We start from the raw sequence: 14,484 nt of genomic DNA, 5'->3' as shown, positions 1-14,484 counted from the left end.
ACCCCAGGACGCACACCTCAGGGGAGAAACGCACCAGAAGGCAGCATAAGTGACTCCACCCTGCCTTACAGGAGAGAGAGCCTCTCCCAGCCGGCATGGAGCCTAGCTGACAGGTCTCATAAGCGATGCTGCACCAATGGGGAAGCCCCAACCCCCAAAGAAGGAATATCTTGCTAAACCGAAGGACAGCCCGGCTGCAGAGTTGTACATGCAGCTACACCTTTGTCACCAAACCGGCCCGAAGGAACGCCTGCCCCGGTGGAGGACCACTAGAAGCAAGTGGGTATGTGGTGGCTCCAGTGGAAAGGGAGGCAGCAAAGAGAAAGAGAAGGCATCCCAAAGTGTGGAATAAAACAGACAAGAGCTTCCAAGTGGGGAGAAAGAGAAAAAAAAACAGAGACATACCGCTTCCCAGAAAGGGGAGAAACTGCAAGTTTCCTGTGCATGAACTATGTTTTGAACTGTGAACATAGGTAAGGGTCTATAATTAGGAGACACAAGGGTGGGGGTCAAAAGCTAGTAGCCATCCCTTTCCCTTCCCCTGAGCAAGCCCAAAAGTATTTATTGGTTGTGTTATATTTTCTTTTGAGCAGTAGGGGGAGAAAGTACGTTATAATAGGATTTATGGACAGAGGAATTTATGTTCGACGATCGTGACAAACTCATGAGCACCCCTTGTTTCTTTAATTTTACTAGACTTTTATCTGCATCCAATAGTTTTATTCAACACACAGAATTTCTGTTACTCATGGTCTTAGCAAAAGTGACACCCACATTATGTAACCCAACTGTCATTTCAAATATCGGATAAGTAGGCTACTTGGATCTGTAACCTCATCCCATGCTTCTTATTCTTTGGATATATGTCACACAATTGCTTTGAAGCAGTACCCTTTCACGTTAATGCATTCTAAAAGTCAAATATTAATTTGCCCTCCAAGGATTTTGAGTAGGTAAATGTCATGCTCAGCATCTCCTATTTTAGCATTGCCCTATAAATTGAATAGTAACATTGCAATTTAATTTACTTAGCCTGCAAGCGATAATGGGTATGAACTATGCATGGAAATGGATATTTAGACATCTAGGAGGCTTTTCACACAATCTGTATGTTTTCCAATTTGTCAGAGTTCCATTGGGCATGGACCTTAACAAATGATATGGTAACTCTACAATATAAAAAGGGTTTTGCTGAGCACTTTTATAAACCTTCCAAACAACATTAGGGTGCGGTATGTTGCAACAGTGTTGCATGTACAGCAAAATAAATGTGTACATAAAGATTCATTCAATTTTATTAAACTGCACATAATATCATGGTGAGGCTTTAAATATATTTTGCTTGCAAAGTATTGTGGGCATGCAAATATTTCACTGAGTGTTTTACTGCTACAATCCCTCGAATAGTATTGGAGGCTAGTACAGGAGCCGGGGAAAGTACGATAGGAAGGGCACTGGAGAGCACTCCCTTTAGGGGGCAGGGGTGTGAAGAACAAATCAGCAACTTTCAGAAGCCATGTCAGACGTTTCAGCAGTATAGTACAGTGTAGGAAATTGTCAGACTCAGCTGTAGCCGGCTGTGTATCGTAATGTCCAATTCCACCTCCCCTTCCTCCTCACCTGTTTCTTCGGGAGAGATTCTGTGTTGATGGGGTCTTCTTTCGATCCTCTTCTTTTTTGTGAAGAGGAACGGTCTTCCGCGGTAGGAAGCCACCCTGATTCCCTGAAAAAACAGGGAAGCTGTGGACCCCCCTCCGCAGAAACCAAACGAAGAGGAAAAAAGCCAAAGCTTAAAAAAACCTCTTCTCTCGGAGTGAAGCACTGGTGTGTGGTGAGCTAAGATGTTCCAGGACCACGAGGAGCAAAGGCGTGGAAAGGTTGGATCAAGCCTCAGGTTAAGAGTCTGAAGAGAGTAGCTGACAAAGCAGAACCAGAACTGCAGCGAGGAAATCTCCAGTGAACAAGGTAAGAACCAGGAAGATGTCGATTGCGATCCGAGGAGCGGAAACGCTAACAGTTGCGGAATGAAACTCCAAAAAAAAGGTAAGAACCTGGAGGAAGCCGGTAGCGATCCGAGGAACGGATCCGCTACCAGAGAAAAAACAAAAAGGGCAAATAGACACAGAAAGGAGAGGGAAAGAAAACTACGAGGTAGAAACAGAGGAGGAGAAAAAAGAATAAAGGAAAAACAGGCGGAACGAAAGCCGCCTATGGAGATCTCTGAAAGCGGAACTCAGCGAGGAAGCTAGCTCTAAAAGGCCGAGAGCGGGTAACCAGGAAGCAGGAAACTAAGCGGAGCACGGCAACAACAGGAAGCAAAGTTTCAACGCACCGAACCGGAAACAGGGGTAGGATTAAATAGAGGATGAGACAGGAGAAGAGACTAGAGCGATAACCAGGAGTAAAAGGTAGAATGGAACATTCTAATAGCGGTGCCAGCGCCAGGCCTTCCAAAGCCGACAATCACGCCTGCGGTTCGGCGGGGGTGTGACAGTATGCCCCCTTCCAAGGGACACTCCACCTGGTTTGCCAGGAAAGGCGCGATGGAATTTTGTCACCAAAACAGGGGCATGTATGAATGAAACCGGCTCCCATGAATCTTCAGAGTGAGGATAACCCTTCCAGTGTACCAGGTATTCTAACCGACCCCTTCTATAACGGGAGTCGCGGATGGACTTCACCTCATACTCCGCCAGAGGAATAATATCAGGAGCAGAGGTGCGGGGTAAAGGGCGGTCAAAGGGGTCCCCCCTATATTCCTTTAAGAGTGAGGCATGGAACACTGGGTGGAGCCGACGCATATGGCGAGGCAATTGAAGGCGAAAGGCAACAGGATTAATCTTGTGGGCGATTACAAAAGGACCTAGATAACGAGGGGAGAGCTTAGATGGACGTAACCACCGGGGCAGAAATTTGGTAGCCAACCATACCTTGGTGCCCTTTTGCCAATAAGGGGAAGGAAGGCGTTTGCGATTGCACTGAGTGCGGTAGTGAAGACTACTTGCTTGCAAACCCTTCGTAGCAACTCTGTGAGCCTCAGCTACCGTAGACAAAAGTTGGTCAACAGAAGGAATGTGAGAGGGAGCAGAAAGAGGCAAAGGGATAGAGCTGGGATGATAGCCATAAGAACAGAAAAAAGTACTGAGTTTGGTGGCACTGTGTATGGCATTGTTATAGGCGAACTCTGCCGTTGATATCAGGCTAACCCAGTTGTCTTGCTGAGAATTACTGAAGCATCAGAGGTATTGTTCAAGGGACGCATTTGTCCTCTCAGTCTGACCATTTGTCTGAGGGTGGAAACCAGACGACATCGCCCTTTCGATGCCTAATTTTATGCACAGTTCTTTCCAAAAGTGGGAGGAATATTGAGTGCCCCGATCGGAGATGATCTTATCTGGGATTCCATGCAGACGGAAGATGTCTCGTGCAAAGACTGTCGCCATTTCAGCCGCGGTGGGTAAGCCCGCCAACGGTGAGAAATGAGCCATCTTGGTAAAGCACTCCACTGTCACTATAATGCAAGAGCATCCCTCTGAAGGAGGCAGGTCTACTATGAAGTCGGTTGATATAACACTCCAGGGCCTCTTGGGTATCTTATCTTGTTGCAAATATCCAATGGATTTTTGGGTGCGGTATTTGGAGCGGCAGCAAACAGGACATGCTTGAACATACTCAGTCACCTCCTTAGTCAGTCTTGGCCACCAGAACCGACGGCGCACCAAATCCAAGGTGCTCTTAACCCCCCGATGCCCTGCCAAAGGGTCGTCGTGACACCATCGAAGAGCAGTGCGCTGTGTCTGGGTGTTTGGCAGGAACAAACTCTGCTTGTGGAAACGTAACCCATCCTTAATCACCAGAACTTTGGAATACTTCACGGGTAGTTTTGAAGAGAAAGAAGCACTGTGGACCTCTTCCAGAAAGGACTCGATGGTATAGATAACTCAGATATCGGGAAACATGAGACTGGGGACTTCTAAATGAGTGACGCCCGGGTAAGGTCATCTTGAGAGGGCATCAGCAAGTATGTTCTTAGAACCAGGTAAGTATGTAAGAGTGAAATCATATTGAGTGAAGGAATGTCCCCACCTGGCTTGGCGAGAGTTGATGCATTCCATGTTCTGTATTGCCTTAAGGTTTTTGTGATCTGTTCTTATTTCAAAAGGAAAGAGACTTCCTTGTAAAAGGTGGCGCCATTCTTCACAAGCGGATTTCATAGCCAATAGTTCCTTCTTGATAACTGAATAATGAGTTTTCAATCTAAGGTTTTGGACAGGTAAGCTATGGGATGCTCTGAGCCCTCATGCTCCTGAAGAAGAACGGCCCCTATGGCAGCCGCAGAGGCATCTGTCTCGACAATAAACCTCGCACCTTGGTCCGGTTGACGGAGGATGGGAGCGGTGCAGAAATCTTTCTTCAAGAGCTGAAAGGCTTGATCGGCCTCTGTGGTCCAAGAAAAAGGAGAGGAGGACTTCTTCAACAACTGCGTGATGGGCAAGACCCTGTTAGAGAAGCCTGCGATGAATTTGCGATAAAAATTAGCAAGCCCCAGAAATCTTTGCACATCCTTGACTGATCCGGGAGCAGGCCAATGCAGGATGGCCTCAACCTTGGAGGGGTCCATCCTGATTCCTTCAGGAAAAAGAATGAACCCATGGAAAGGTGCTTCCGAAACACTGAAGACACACTTATCCGGGTTGGCCTTTAGATGGTTCTCTCGTAGACGATGCAAAACCTGTTGAACATGAGTATCGTGAGATTGAAAGTCCTTGGATAAGACCAAGATGTCATCTAGATTAATGATGGTACAATGGAACAACAGATCAGAGAATGTGCGATCCATAAAGCGTTGAAACACAGAAGGAGCATTCACTAACCCAAACGGCATGACACAATACTCGAAATGCCCAAATGGTGTGCAGAACGCCGTCTTCCACTCATCTCCGGAGTGGATACGTAGTAGATGGTATGCTCTTCTGAGGTCAATCTTAGAAAATACCTTCGCTCCTTGAACAGCCTACAAGATGTCTTTGATAAGAGGCATGGGGTAACGATCCCTGATGGTAACCTGGTTAAGTCCCCTGTAGTCTATGTAAGGCCTTAACTCACTTGATCCCTTTTTGGGGACGAAAAACAGGGAGGCACTGGCAGGAGAACGTGAATGGCGGATGAGGTCGTGTTGAAGGTTGGAATCCAGATATTCCTTAAGCACCTCTTTCTCCCGTAAGGATAGGGAGAACATGCGTCCAAAGGGAACTCTGGCATTAGGTGTTCACTCTATAGCACAGTCCTCTGGCCTATGAGGAGGCAACTCTTGATGTATCTCATCCAAAAACACCTCCTGGTATTGTTCAAACTCCTTGGGTATATTGTTGACCTTCAGAACTTCACTAGTAATGGACGGCTCAGGAAGAGTATGTACAATCGCAGGATGGTCGACTGTAGAACAGGATTGCCAACAAAACTCGGAAGAGAATGAAAGCAGGTTTCTTTTCCAATCAATGTGAGGGTTATGCTTTCTTAGCCAGGACACTCCCAGGATAATGGGGAAGTGAGCTTCCCTGATGAGGTCGAATTGAATCCTCTCGGTATGGTGAAGAATCTTCATGGTGAGGGAAGAAGTAGTGTGAGTAATGAGCCCAGAGCTCAGCGGTTTACCGTCGACTCCTTCCACTTTCTGGTCTTGCTCCTTTTCCAGTCTGCTGATACCAATCTTGTTAGCCCACACAATGTCCACAAAGCAACCTGCGGCCCCACAATCCAGAAGAGCAAGAGCCTCACAGGTCTGGCGTGGGAGACACAACTGGACTGCTATCACCATGAGACGGTTATCCTCGGTAGTGTTAGCTGGAGAGACAGACAATGAAACATAGGGACTTGGATGTCCTCCACGATAACTTGTCCCAACTAGTTCCGAGGGGTGGCGTTTCCCGACCGTCGGGGAGGGACATCAGGACAATCCCTCAAAATGTGTTGCTTCGACCCACAATACATGCATAGATTATTGTCCCTGCGCCGTTGGCGTTCCTCTGGAGAGAGAGGTTCTCTGGTTGTTCCAATTTGCATTGGTTCTTCCTTACTGTGACAGGTGGGAGTAGAGGTGGACGCACTAGGTTCCAAAGGAGGAGGAAATCCTCGGGTCTTTCGGCGCTCAGAGCGCCTCTCGGATAGACGAAAGTCCAACTGGAGGACAGTAGACCAGAGGTCGTTCAGTGTAGCGGGCCGTGGCATTCTTGCTAGTTCGTCCTTCAGGTCCTCTCTTAGACCTCGACGGAAAATGGTGAATTGAGCATTTTCCTGCCAGCCTGCATCAGCCGCCACTCTCTTGAAGCGAGAAATATAGGATAGTAAATCAGTGTTTCCTTGACATATATCTAATAGTTGTTCACTGGCGACCACCGCAGATTCCTGTCTTTCAAATACCGTTTTTGAACTTGGCTGTAAATCCGACATAATCCTGCAGTAATGGGCTAGCACTAGTCACCAGAGGGGCTGCCCATGATAAGGCGTTTCCAGTAAGATTGGAGATCAGGAATCCAATGCGAGCCTGGTCTGTGGCATATGACTGTGGCTAAACGTAAAGTGTATAACGCATGCTTCCATAAACTCCTTGAATTTATGGGGGGACCCGTCGTATTTCCCACAGGACAGCGGCATGGGAGGTAATTCGCTGCAAGACTGTTCATAGCGGTCGACTCTTTGTCTAAGGGCTGTGTTCTCGGCCTTGACGGCCTGCAATTCTTGAGTCAAGTTGTGAACAGCGGAGAGGAGTTCCTGGACTTGTTCAGGGGTAGCCATGATTGGAACCTTTGGGCGTTGCAATCTGTCAGGCTCAGCTGTAGCCGGCTGTGTATCGGTAATGTCCAATTCCACCTCCCCTTCCTCCTCACCTGTTTATTCGGGAGGGATTTGGTGTTGATGGGGTCTTCTTTCGATCCTCTTCTTTTTCGTGAAGAGAAACGGTCTTCCGCGGTAGGAAGCCATCCTGATTCCCTGAAAAAACAGGGAAGCTGTTGACCCCGCTCCGCAAAGCTTAAAAAAACCTCTTCTCTCGGAGTGAAGCACTGGTGTGTGGTGAGGTAAGATGTTCCAGGACCACGAGGAGCAAAGGCGTGGAACAGGTTGGATCAAGCCGCAGGTTAAGAGTCTGAAGAGAGTAGCTGACAAAGCAGAACCAGAACTGCAGCGAGGAAATCTCCAGTGAACAAGGTAAGAACCAGGAAGATGTCAATTGCGATCCGAGGAGCGGAAACGCTAACAGTAGCGGAAGGAAACTCCAAAAAAAAGGTAAGAACCTGGAGGAAGCCGGTAGCGATCCGAGGAGCGGAGCCGCTACCGGAGAAAAAACAAAAAGGGCAATTAGACACAGAAAGGAGAGGGAAAGAAAACTACGAGGGAGAAACAGAGGAGGAGAAAAAAGAATAAAGGAAAAACAGGCGGAACGAAAGCCGCCTACGGAGATCTCTGAAAGCAGAACTCAGCGAGGAAGCTAGCTCCAAAAGGCAGAGAGCGGGTAACCAGGAAGCAGGAAACTAAGCGGAGCACGGCAACAACAGGAAGCGAAGTTGCAACGCACCGAACCGGAAACAGGGGTGGGATTAAATGGAGGATGAGACAGGACAAGAGACTAGAGCGATAACCAGGAGTAAAAGGTAGAATGGAACATTCTAATGGCGGTGCCAGCGCCAGGCCTTCCAAAGCTGCCAATCACGCCTGCGGTTCGGCAGGGGTGTGACAGAAATGTGTTTGTTACCTAAAGGATAGGAAACTCTAGTAACAGTCTAAGAAACCACACCTTCTGTTGTTTTGTATGCTCAATTGCTGAGCGCTTTTCAATATAATCGCATGCTGTGCATTTATTGCCTCTAGCATCCTCATGCATCTTGTTCAACTGATAACAGTAAATTACAGAAGCAGGCACTAATTCTGTTGTATAGCTGAGCATTTCTGCTCTTAACTTAAAAGGTATATATTTGTGATTTTCTTCAACGTGCTACATAAGCAACCTCAGTAAGGCTCTTGGTGAATTTGAGCAATACTGTGGTGAGGAAGGGTGACCAAAACTATAGGCTATATTAAGGCTAAGGGGAGATCCTCTGAGAAGGGCTGGTTTGACGAGGCATGTAAGGAAGCCAAGCAAGCGTTATTATTAATCCTTAAGGATCTGGCATCCAGTAGAAGAGCATTGACTCAGGCATATATAAGAGTGAGTGTAGTCGGAGGAAAAAGGAAATTGAAGGGTTGGCCTGGGAAGGCTTTCTGGACGCCGCTAAAAGAAGGGATCAGATGGAATTCTGGTAGTTTGTGAAGGGTGGCCCAAATGGGTGTGGAATACCTGCAGGTAGCGGGACATATGTGGAGGAGGGAGCCTGGATAAAGCATTTTGGGAATCTTTTTGGGGTCACCACAACTGAGGGGCTTGTAGAAATAGAGACATCCTCCCTAATCTTTGTAGTGGAGGAAGTCAGGAAGGCAATACTTCAACAGGCTCATAACCGGGCACCAGGCCCAGACATGATTCCCGCGGACATGTACCAGGACCCCATGGATTTGTGGGCACTGCTTCTAACATTAGTATTTAATGCCTGCATGAAATCCGGTAATTATCCCAGCTCATGCAAAAGCTCATGCAAAAGGGCCATCATTTTCCCCATTTTTAAAAAGGGGGATATGGCGGACCCCGGGGCCTACAGACCAATTTCACTGGTGGACGACTTCTTTAAAATATTTGGAAGGGTGTAGTTGGCCCGTATTGAATCCTGGCTGACAGAACAATCTGTCCTTTCTGATATTCAGTTTGGGTTTCGGTCAGGGGTAGGGACTATGGAACAGAGTTTGAATTTGTACCTATTAGTGGCCAATTCAGTCTTTTGTAAGGGTGAGCCGGTGTACTTGGCATTTATGGACCTGAGCACTGCCTTTGACAAGGTAGACAGGGCAAAGCTCTGGGCAGTGCTCGGGTCATTGCGTTGTCGGGGGGACATCTTGAGGGTGTTGGTTGACATCCACTCGGACAATGAGGCATGCGTGTGCAGTGGACTGGGTGGTCACTGCACAGCCTGCTTCAGTGTCAGATGTGGTGTGCAGCAGGGCTGTGTGCTGGCCCCCATATGTTTCTGTTTGTATATAAATGGTCTTTCTGGATTTCTCATCAACATTTTTGCCTATTTTTATTATTTATTTATTTTTTTGGTTTTGGGGGGGGAAGAGCTTTTCCTGTTCTTGCATACACAGATGACACAGTATTGATTGCTAGAACACCAAGAGCTCTTCAGACCCTGATTAACGCATATACAACATTTTTGTGCGAACTGGGTCTAACAATCAACACCAAACAATCAGCTGTGATGGCGTGTGTGGGCAGGAAACGGCCTGCGGCCATGAGACAATGTTATGTGCGGGAGAGGTGATACCTAGGGTAAAGGTATTTGATTACCTAGGGTTAAGCTTCTCTGAAGCCCTGTCTGGAAAGGCACATTTGGCTAAACAATCTATAAAAATGAGTCCGCAAACTGGGGGCATTTTCCGCTTCATGTCACGGTGTGAAGGAGAACCATTCGAAGTGATATTTAAGATCTACAGTGCCCAAGCAATGGCCGTCAATATGTATGGGGCCCCAATATGGGGCTTCCAGAGGCCTGTCGAAATGCAAATCAAAGAGAATAAATGTATTAGGAGATTGCTGGGCCTTCCAAACTTGGCCGCAAGTATTGTAATTCATTGTGAATTGGGAATGGCGTTTTGGGAAGACCTGTGGGCGTTGGTTGCGATTTTGTTCTGGATCCGGCTATGGGCAAATGAATTTGCCTCCCTCCGCCATTTTATTATTCGCTCTGTATTGGGAAAGGGGGAATGGCGAAAAATTCTTTGGTTGGACTATATTTCTGAAGCCCTTGAGGAGGCCAATCTAGGTACTCTCTTTCCACCTGAGGTGTTAATAACAGAGGCAGAGGGGAAAAGCCATAAATCGGTGGTGAGGGAGGCTGTCACAAGGAAGAGAATCTTATTAGAATATGGGATTAAATAGGGGGGCGCTGTTGTGCAGCGACCAAGATGGCCGCTGCCTGAAAAGCTCCGGCAACGTCAACAACGAAAATTTGCTAAATATCCTGCCTTCTTGAACCTGAATCCCCCCTAGCTCCTGCTGGCATTGATCGTTGGTACATAAGGCTCTCCCGGGTGAGTTAGAAAGCAGGCAGCGCCGCGGAGAAGTGCAGGGGCGGCCGGTGCGGTGAATGGGGGAGGTGCAGCCGAGGTGGCTTGGACAGCGTACAGCGTTTGGATGTGAGCGTCTCGAGCCCTTCCCTGAGGGTGAGGCACCAATGGAGCCGGACATTGATAGAGACGGCTGAGTGTGGGCCGTGTGGTGACAAATGAGAAAGCTCGGGTGTCCGGGGATACGCTGACAGGCGCTCATAGTCCCTAGCGGGATTTATCCACGGCTGGCGCTGTGCCTGCCTGCGTCCCGGACGGTGCTGAGGCATTCCCCCGACTGCTGTATCTGCCTGGTGGGCGGCCCGCAGCAGTAATCTACGAGTCTCCGCGCCAAGGATGAACCAGCGGTGTTAAGTGGCGCGGAGGCTGGCGCCCATGGACTGTGGAGCAGCGGTGCGTCCTTGTGGCCTGAAGGCCGCTGCCTGGGGACGCCCTGCTGAGGAGTGCCGAGCGTTGCTGCGCTTCGGTTCTGTCGGGGCGGCACTGGGCGGGCTGCTGCGCGTGGGAAGCTGCTAGAGGCCTGTGCAGCGTGGACAGCTGGGGGGCTCTGGACACCAGCCTCTGGGGGATTGTGTGCAGTTGGTGGCAGGCTTTAGGTGTGCAGCAGAGGACATTGGAAGGGCGAACAGTCGGATTGGATTGCGGCAGGAGAGCCTGAGGTTGGGTCTGCCCGCCTCCCCCTGAGGCACGCAGTGAGGACAAGGCTCGGGGGAGAGGCGGTGAGGTGGCATACTGATGTGCCGGTCCCCACTTAAGGCTTTGGCAGGCTCTCAGGCTAGAAATTTGACAACACCCTCCTTGACATTAGCAGGAGCCCTCGGGACCCAATCAGCACTGGGATCCCGGTCGTGTCTCCGCGCAGCCCACAGGGGAGCAGAACAGTACTGTGGGGGACTGGAGGAGGGCTGGGCAGATAGCCACAGCAGATAGATAACAAGGGTGAAGGCGGAGAGGTGGGTCTGGTCCCTCCTGCTGGCGGCGGCTTAATGGGCAATCAGAAGAAGCAGGCGAAAATGGAGCAATTTGCACGCCCAGATCAGGCGCAACATCAGTCGGGTACACCGCAAGCCCTGGTGGCGGAGCAAGTGGACATAGCAGCCTTAAATCAAAGGCTGCTAGCGCTGAAGGGAAGTACTGACACGCTGGGTGTCAAAATAGACGCCCTCACTTGTAAGGTGGACATCTCAGCAGTGCAGATTGAAAAGCTGTGTGGGCGTATGGAAGACGCGGAACAGCGGATTGCTTCTACAGAGGATAACGCCTCTTCCCTTCGGCGCCAGGTAGCTGGACTACAACAACTGGTTAAGAAGATAGCGGCCAAGAATGAGGATTTAGAGGGTCGCTCTAGGAGGAACAACGTCAGGATTACGGGTGTTCCGGAATCTGCACACATAGAGAACATGGAAAAATTTGTGGAGCGGCTTCTAGTAGACAACCCACCGCTTTCCAACATGTATATTGTTGAACGGGCGCATCGGTCGCTGGCCCCCAGGCCGCCACCGGGTGCTTCTGAGCGCCCTATTATTGCAAGAATCTTCTGCTATCGAGATAGAGATGCGATATTACGCGCAGCCCGGGCGAAGAAATAATTGAAATGGGAATGCTCCACTATATGGCTGTTTGCTGAATTTAGCCCGGCAGTCCAGGATCAAAGAAAGTCTTTTCAAGTAGCCAAGAGCATCCTGCGGAGTACGGGTGCTAAATATTCTATGACGAAGCTACGTGTGCAGCATAATGGATCTGCATTATTATTTACTGTCCCAGAGGAGGCGGAACAATTCGCTAGAAACTTACCGGACCCAAGGGTCTCGCCGTGGTCTCTATCCTGAAGAGGTGCTGATATCCTCAAGTGTGATGTCATTTACTGACACATGGGAGAGCGGGGGGAGAGGGAGAGAGAGGGTCTGATTGCATTTGCTGTTGCCATATGGAGCATTGGAGCTGCCCTCAGTGCCCCGTGTGCCGCTGAAATTGCGGTATAGTTTATGTTGGGGTTGATACCTGTTGGTTTGGTTGGGGACGGGAAGGGATGGAGGGGTGTGGGTTTACAGCCGGTAGGTTATGGTTTCTGGTGTGGGTGGGAGGGGGGGTGGGGAGGGACTGGCAGGGTTTGGATTGTTCACATTGTATTGGGGACAGCACTGTCTATACTGGAGTAACGTCTCGTGCATATTTGTGCATAAATCCTAATCCATATGGTCACAAAAACTCTAATAGTAGGTTACCCACAGATGACAAAGGGACGAGCGTCAGAGCACTCGGAGAATTATGGCGCAGCCAGATGTGAGGTGTAGGCAGTGGCGGTGTATTACCATAATGTCCTGGAATGTGAGAGGGCTCCTGAACAAGAAAAAGGCCCGCCTCATAGCAAACTACAGTAAGAATCACGGGGTGAAGGTGCTATGTTTGCAGGAAACACACTTGGCAGATGACTCGCACCTCACTAAGCTGGTGGGATGGGGTGTACATAGATACTGTTCATCGTACTCTTCGCACGCCAGAGGGGTGGCGATTTATATGCATGGCTCCCTTCAGTTTAGATTGCATGAACAAATTAAAGACGGTGAAGGCCGGTTCATATTGTTAGCGGGGGAGTGTGGCGGTGCGAAACGCCTAATCATAAACATATATGCCCCTAATGTAGATAACCCGGACTTCTTCTACCAATGCGCTAGACACATATACAGATTCCTGGTTTATGAAATTCTCTGGGTGGGTGATTTTAATCTAGCCCTAACACTGGAACTGGATAGGTCGACTACATCACAGCAGGCACTTCCACAGGCGGCCAGGGCTTGTTCCTCTATCGCTGAGTATCACAACCTCCGTGATGTATGGCGAGACGAGCACCCTACCGCGAGAGTACAGGTTCTTCTCGGGGGTGCACTCTAGCACCTCACGGATCGATTACATAATGGAATCCGTGTTCTATCGCAAGGAAGGCGGTGGGAGCTAAGATATTGGCTTGTACCCTCTCCGATCATTCGCCTGTGGTGGTACAAATCCCAGAAGTTGCGGGCTTCCAAGCTAGTCCCCGATGGCGTTTTAGGGCAGCATCATTAGAGGACATGGCCTTTTATGCTGACTTAAAGCGAGACATACAAACTTTCTTCCAAACTAATGCAGGCTCGGTACCTATCCAAGGTATAATCTGGGAGGCGTTTAAAGTGTATGTCAGGGGGTGCTGTACATCGCGGGAGGGAGGGGTATTGAAGGCCTTGCGGGGATCTATGAAGAAACTGGAGGGCATTATCCGGGATCTTGAAAATCAACAGAGTATCTCGGATGACCCCGAGACACGCAAGGAGTTGAAGGTGCGTAGGGAGGAATTTCAGCAGTTAGCAGAGAGTGAAGGGAAGTTCCTTGGGGATCCGATAGTAGCTTGGCGATATGGGGAGGGAGATCGACCGAGTAGGACCTTGGCCTGGGTGATTAGGCAGGAGTGGCATATTGCCCCTATAGCTGAGGTAGTGGGGCGAGATGGTGGGTTCATTAAGGACCTGTAGGGGATAAATAAGGAGTTCTGTAACTACTATGCAGAGCTGTACCTGTCACGGTATGTAGGGGGGCACGACAAGCTGGTAAATTACCTGGACGAGGTAGCGCTGGGTTGGTTGGATGGCGAGCAGGGGGCAGCGCTAAACGCTCCTATTAGGGAGGAGGAGGTGCGGGAAGCCATAAAGTCGTTGGGAAGGCACCTGGGATGGATGGCATCACAGCCGAATTTTATAAATCGTATGGTGACATCTTAATTCCCCAACTACTAGGTATGTATGAAGACGCCATGGCCAGAGGTACCCTCCCGGAGTCGACCAGATCAGCATTAGTGACCGTGCTTCTGAAACCGGGGAAGGACCCTTGTCAAATGACTTCGTACAGGCCGCTTTCGCTGATTAATATAGATAATAAAATACTAGCTAAGATCCTGACTAGGTGGTTGTTGCTGCACATGCCACCGCTGGTGTTACCGGATCAGGCTGGGTTTATACCGGGCCGGTCCACCTCGAATAACTTAAGACGCTCGTTCTCCCTGATGCATAATGTTAATCCTGAAGTCCCCATAGCGTTGGTTGCGCTTGACGCCGAGAAGGCGTTTGACTCAATTGAGTGGCCCTTCTTGTTCGAGGTGCTCCGACGCTCAGGGTTTGGTCTTACATATCTTAAATGGGTTAAATTGCTCTATACTGCTCCGCGGGCAGCTATATATACGAGTGGGTTGATGTCTGAATTCCTTTATCCCACACGCGGCAAGAGGCAGGGGTGCCATTTTCC

General features: G+C 49.3%; 1 protein-coding gene across 6 annotated transcripts in view; it reads left to right on the top strand.

Annotated features, from left to right (window-relative positions):
• ERMARD (ER membrane associated RNA degradation) overlaps positions 1-14,484 on the top strand; it is a 1,617,289-nt gene that overhangs the window by 526,061 nt on the left and 1,076,744 nt on the right. The window lies entirely within an intron of this gene.

Source organism: Ambystoma mexicanum, chromosome 4q (genome assembly GCF_040938575.1).
Source record: "Ambystoma mexicanum isolate Mex_15411 chromosome 4q, UKY_AmexF1_1, whole genome shotgun sequence".
NCBI classification, from domain to species: Eukaryota; Metazoa; Chordata; class Amphibia; order Caudata; family Ambystomatidae; genus Ambystoma; species Ambystoma mexicanum.
The sequence above is the reverse complement of the archived record's forward strand: the minus strand, read 5'-3'. Positions and strand labels throughout refer to the sequence as shown.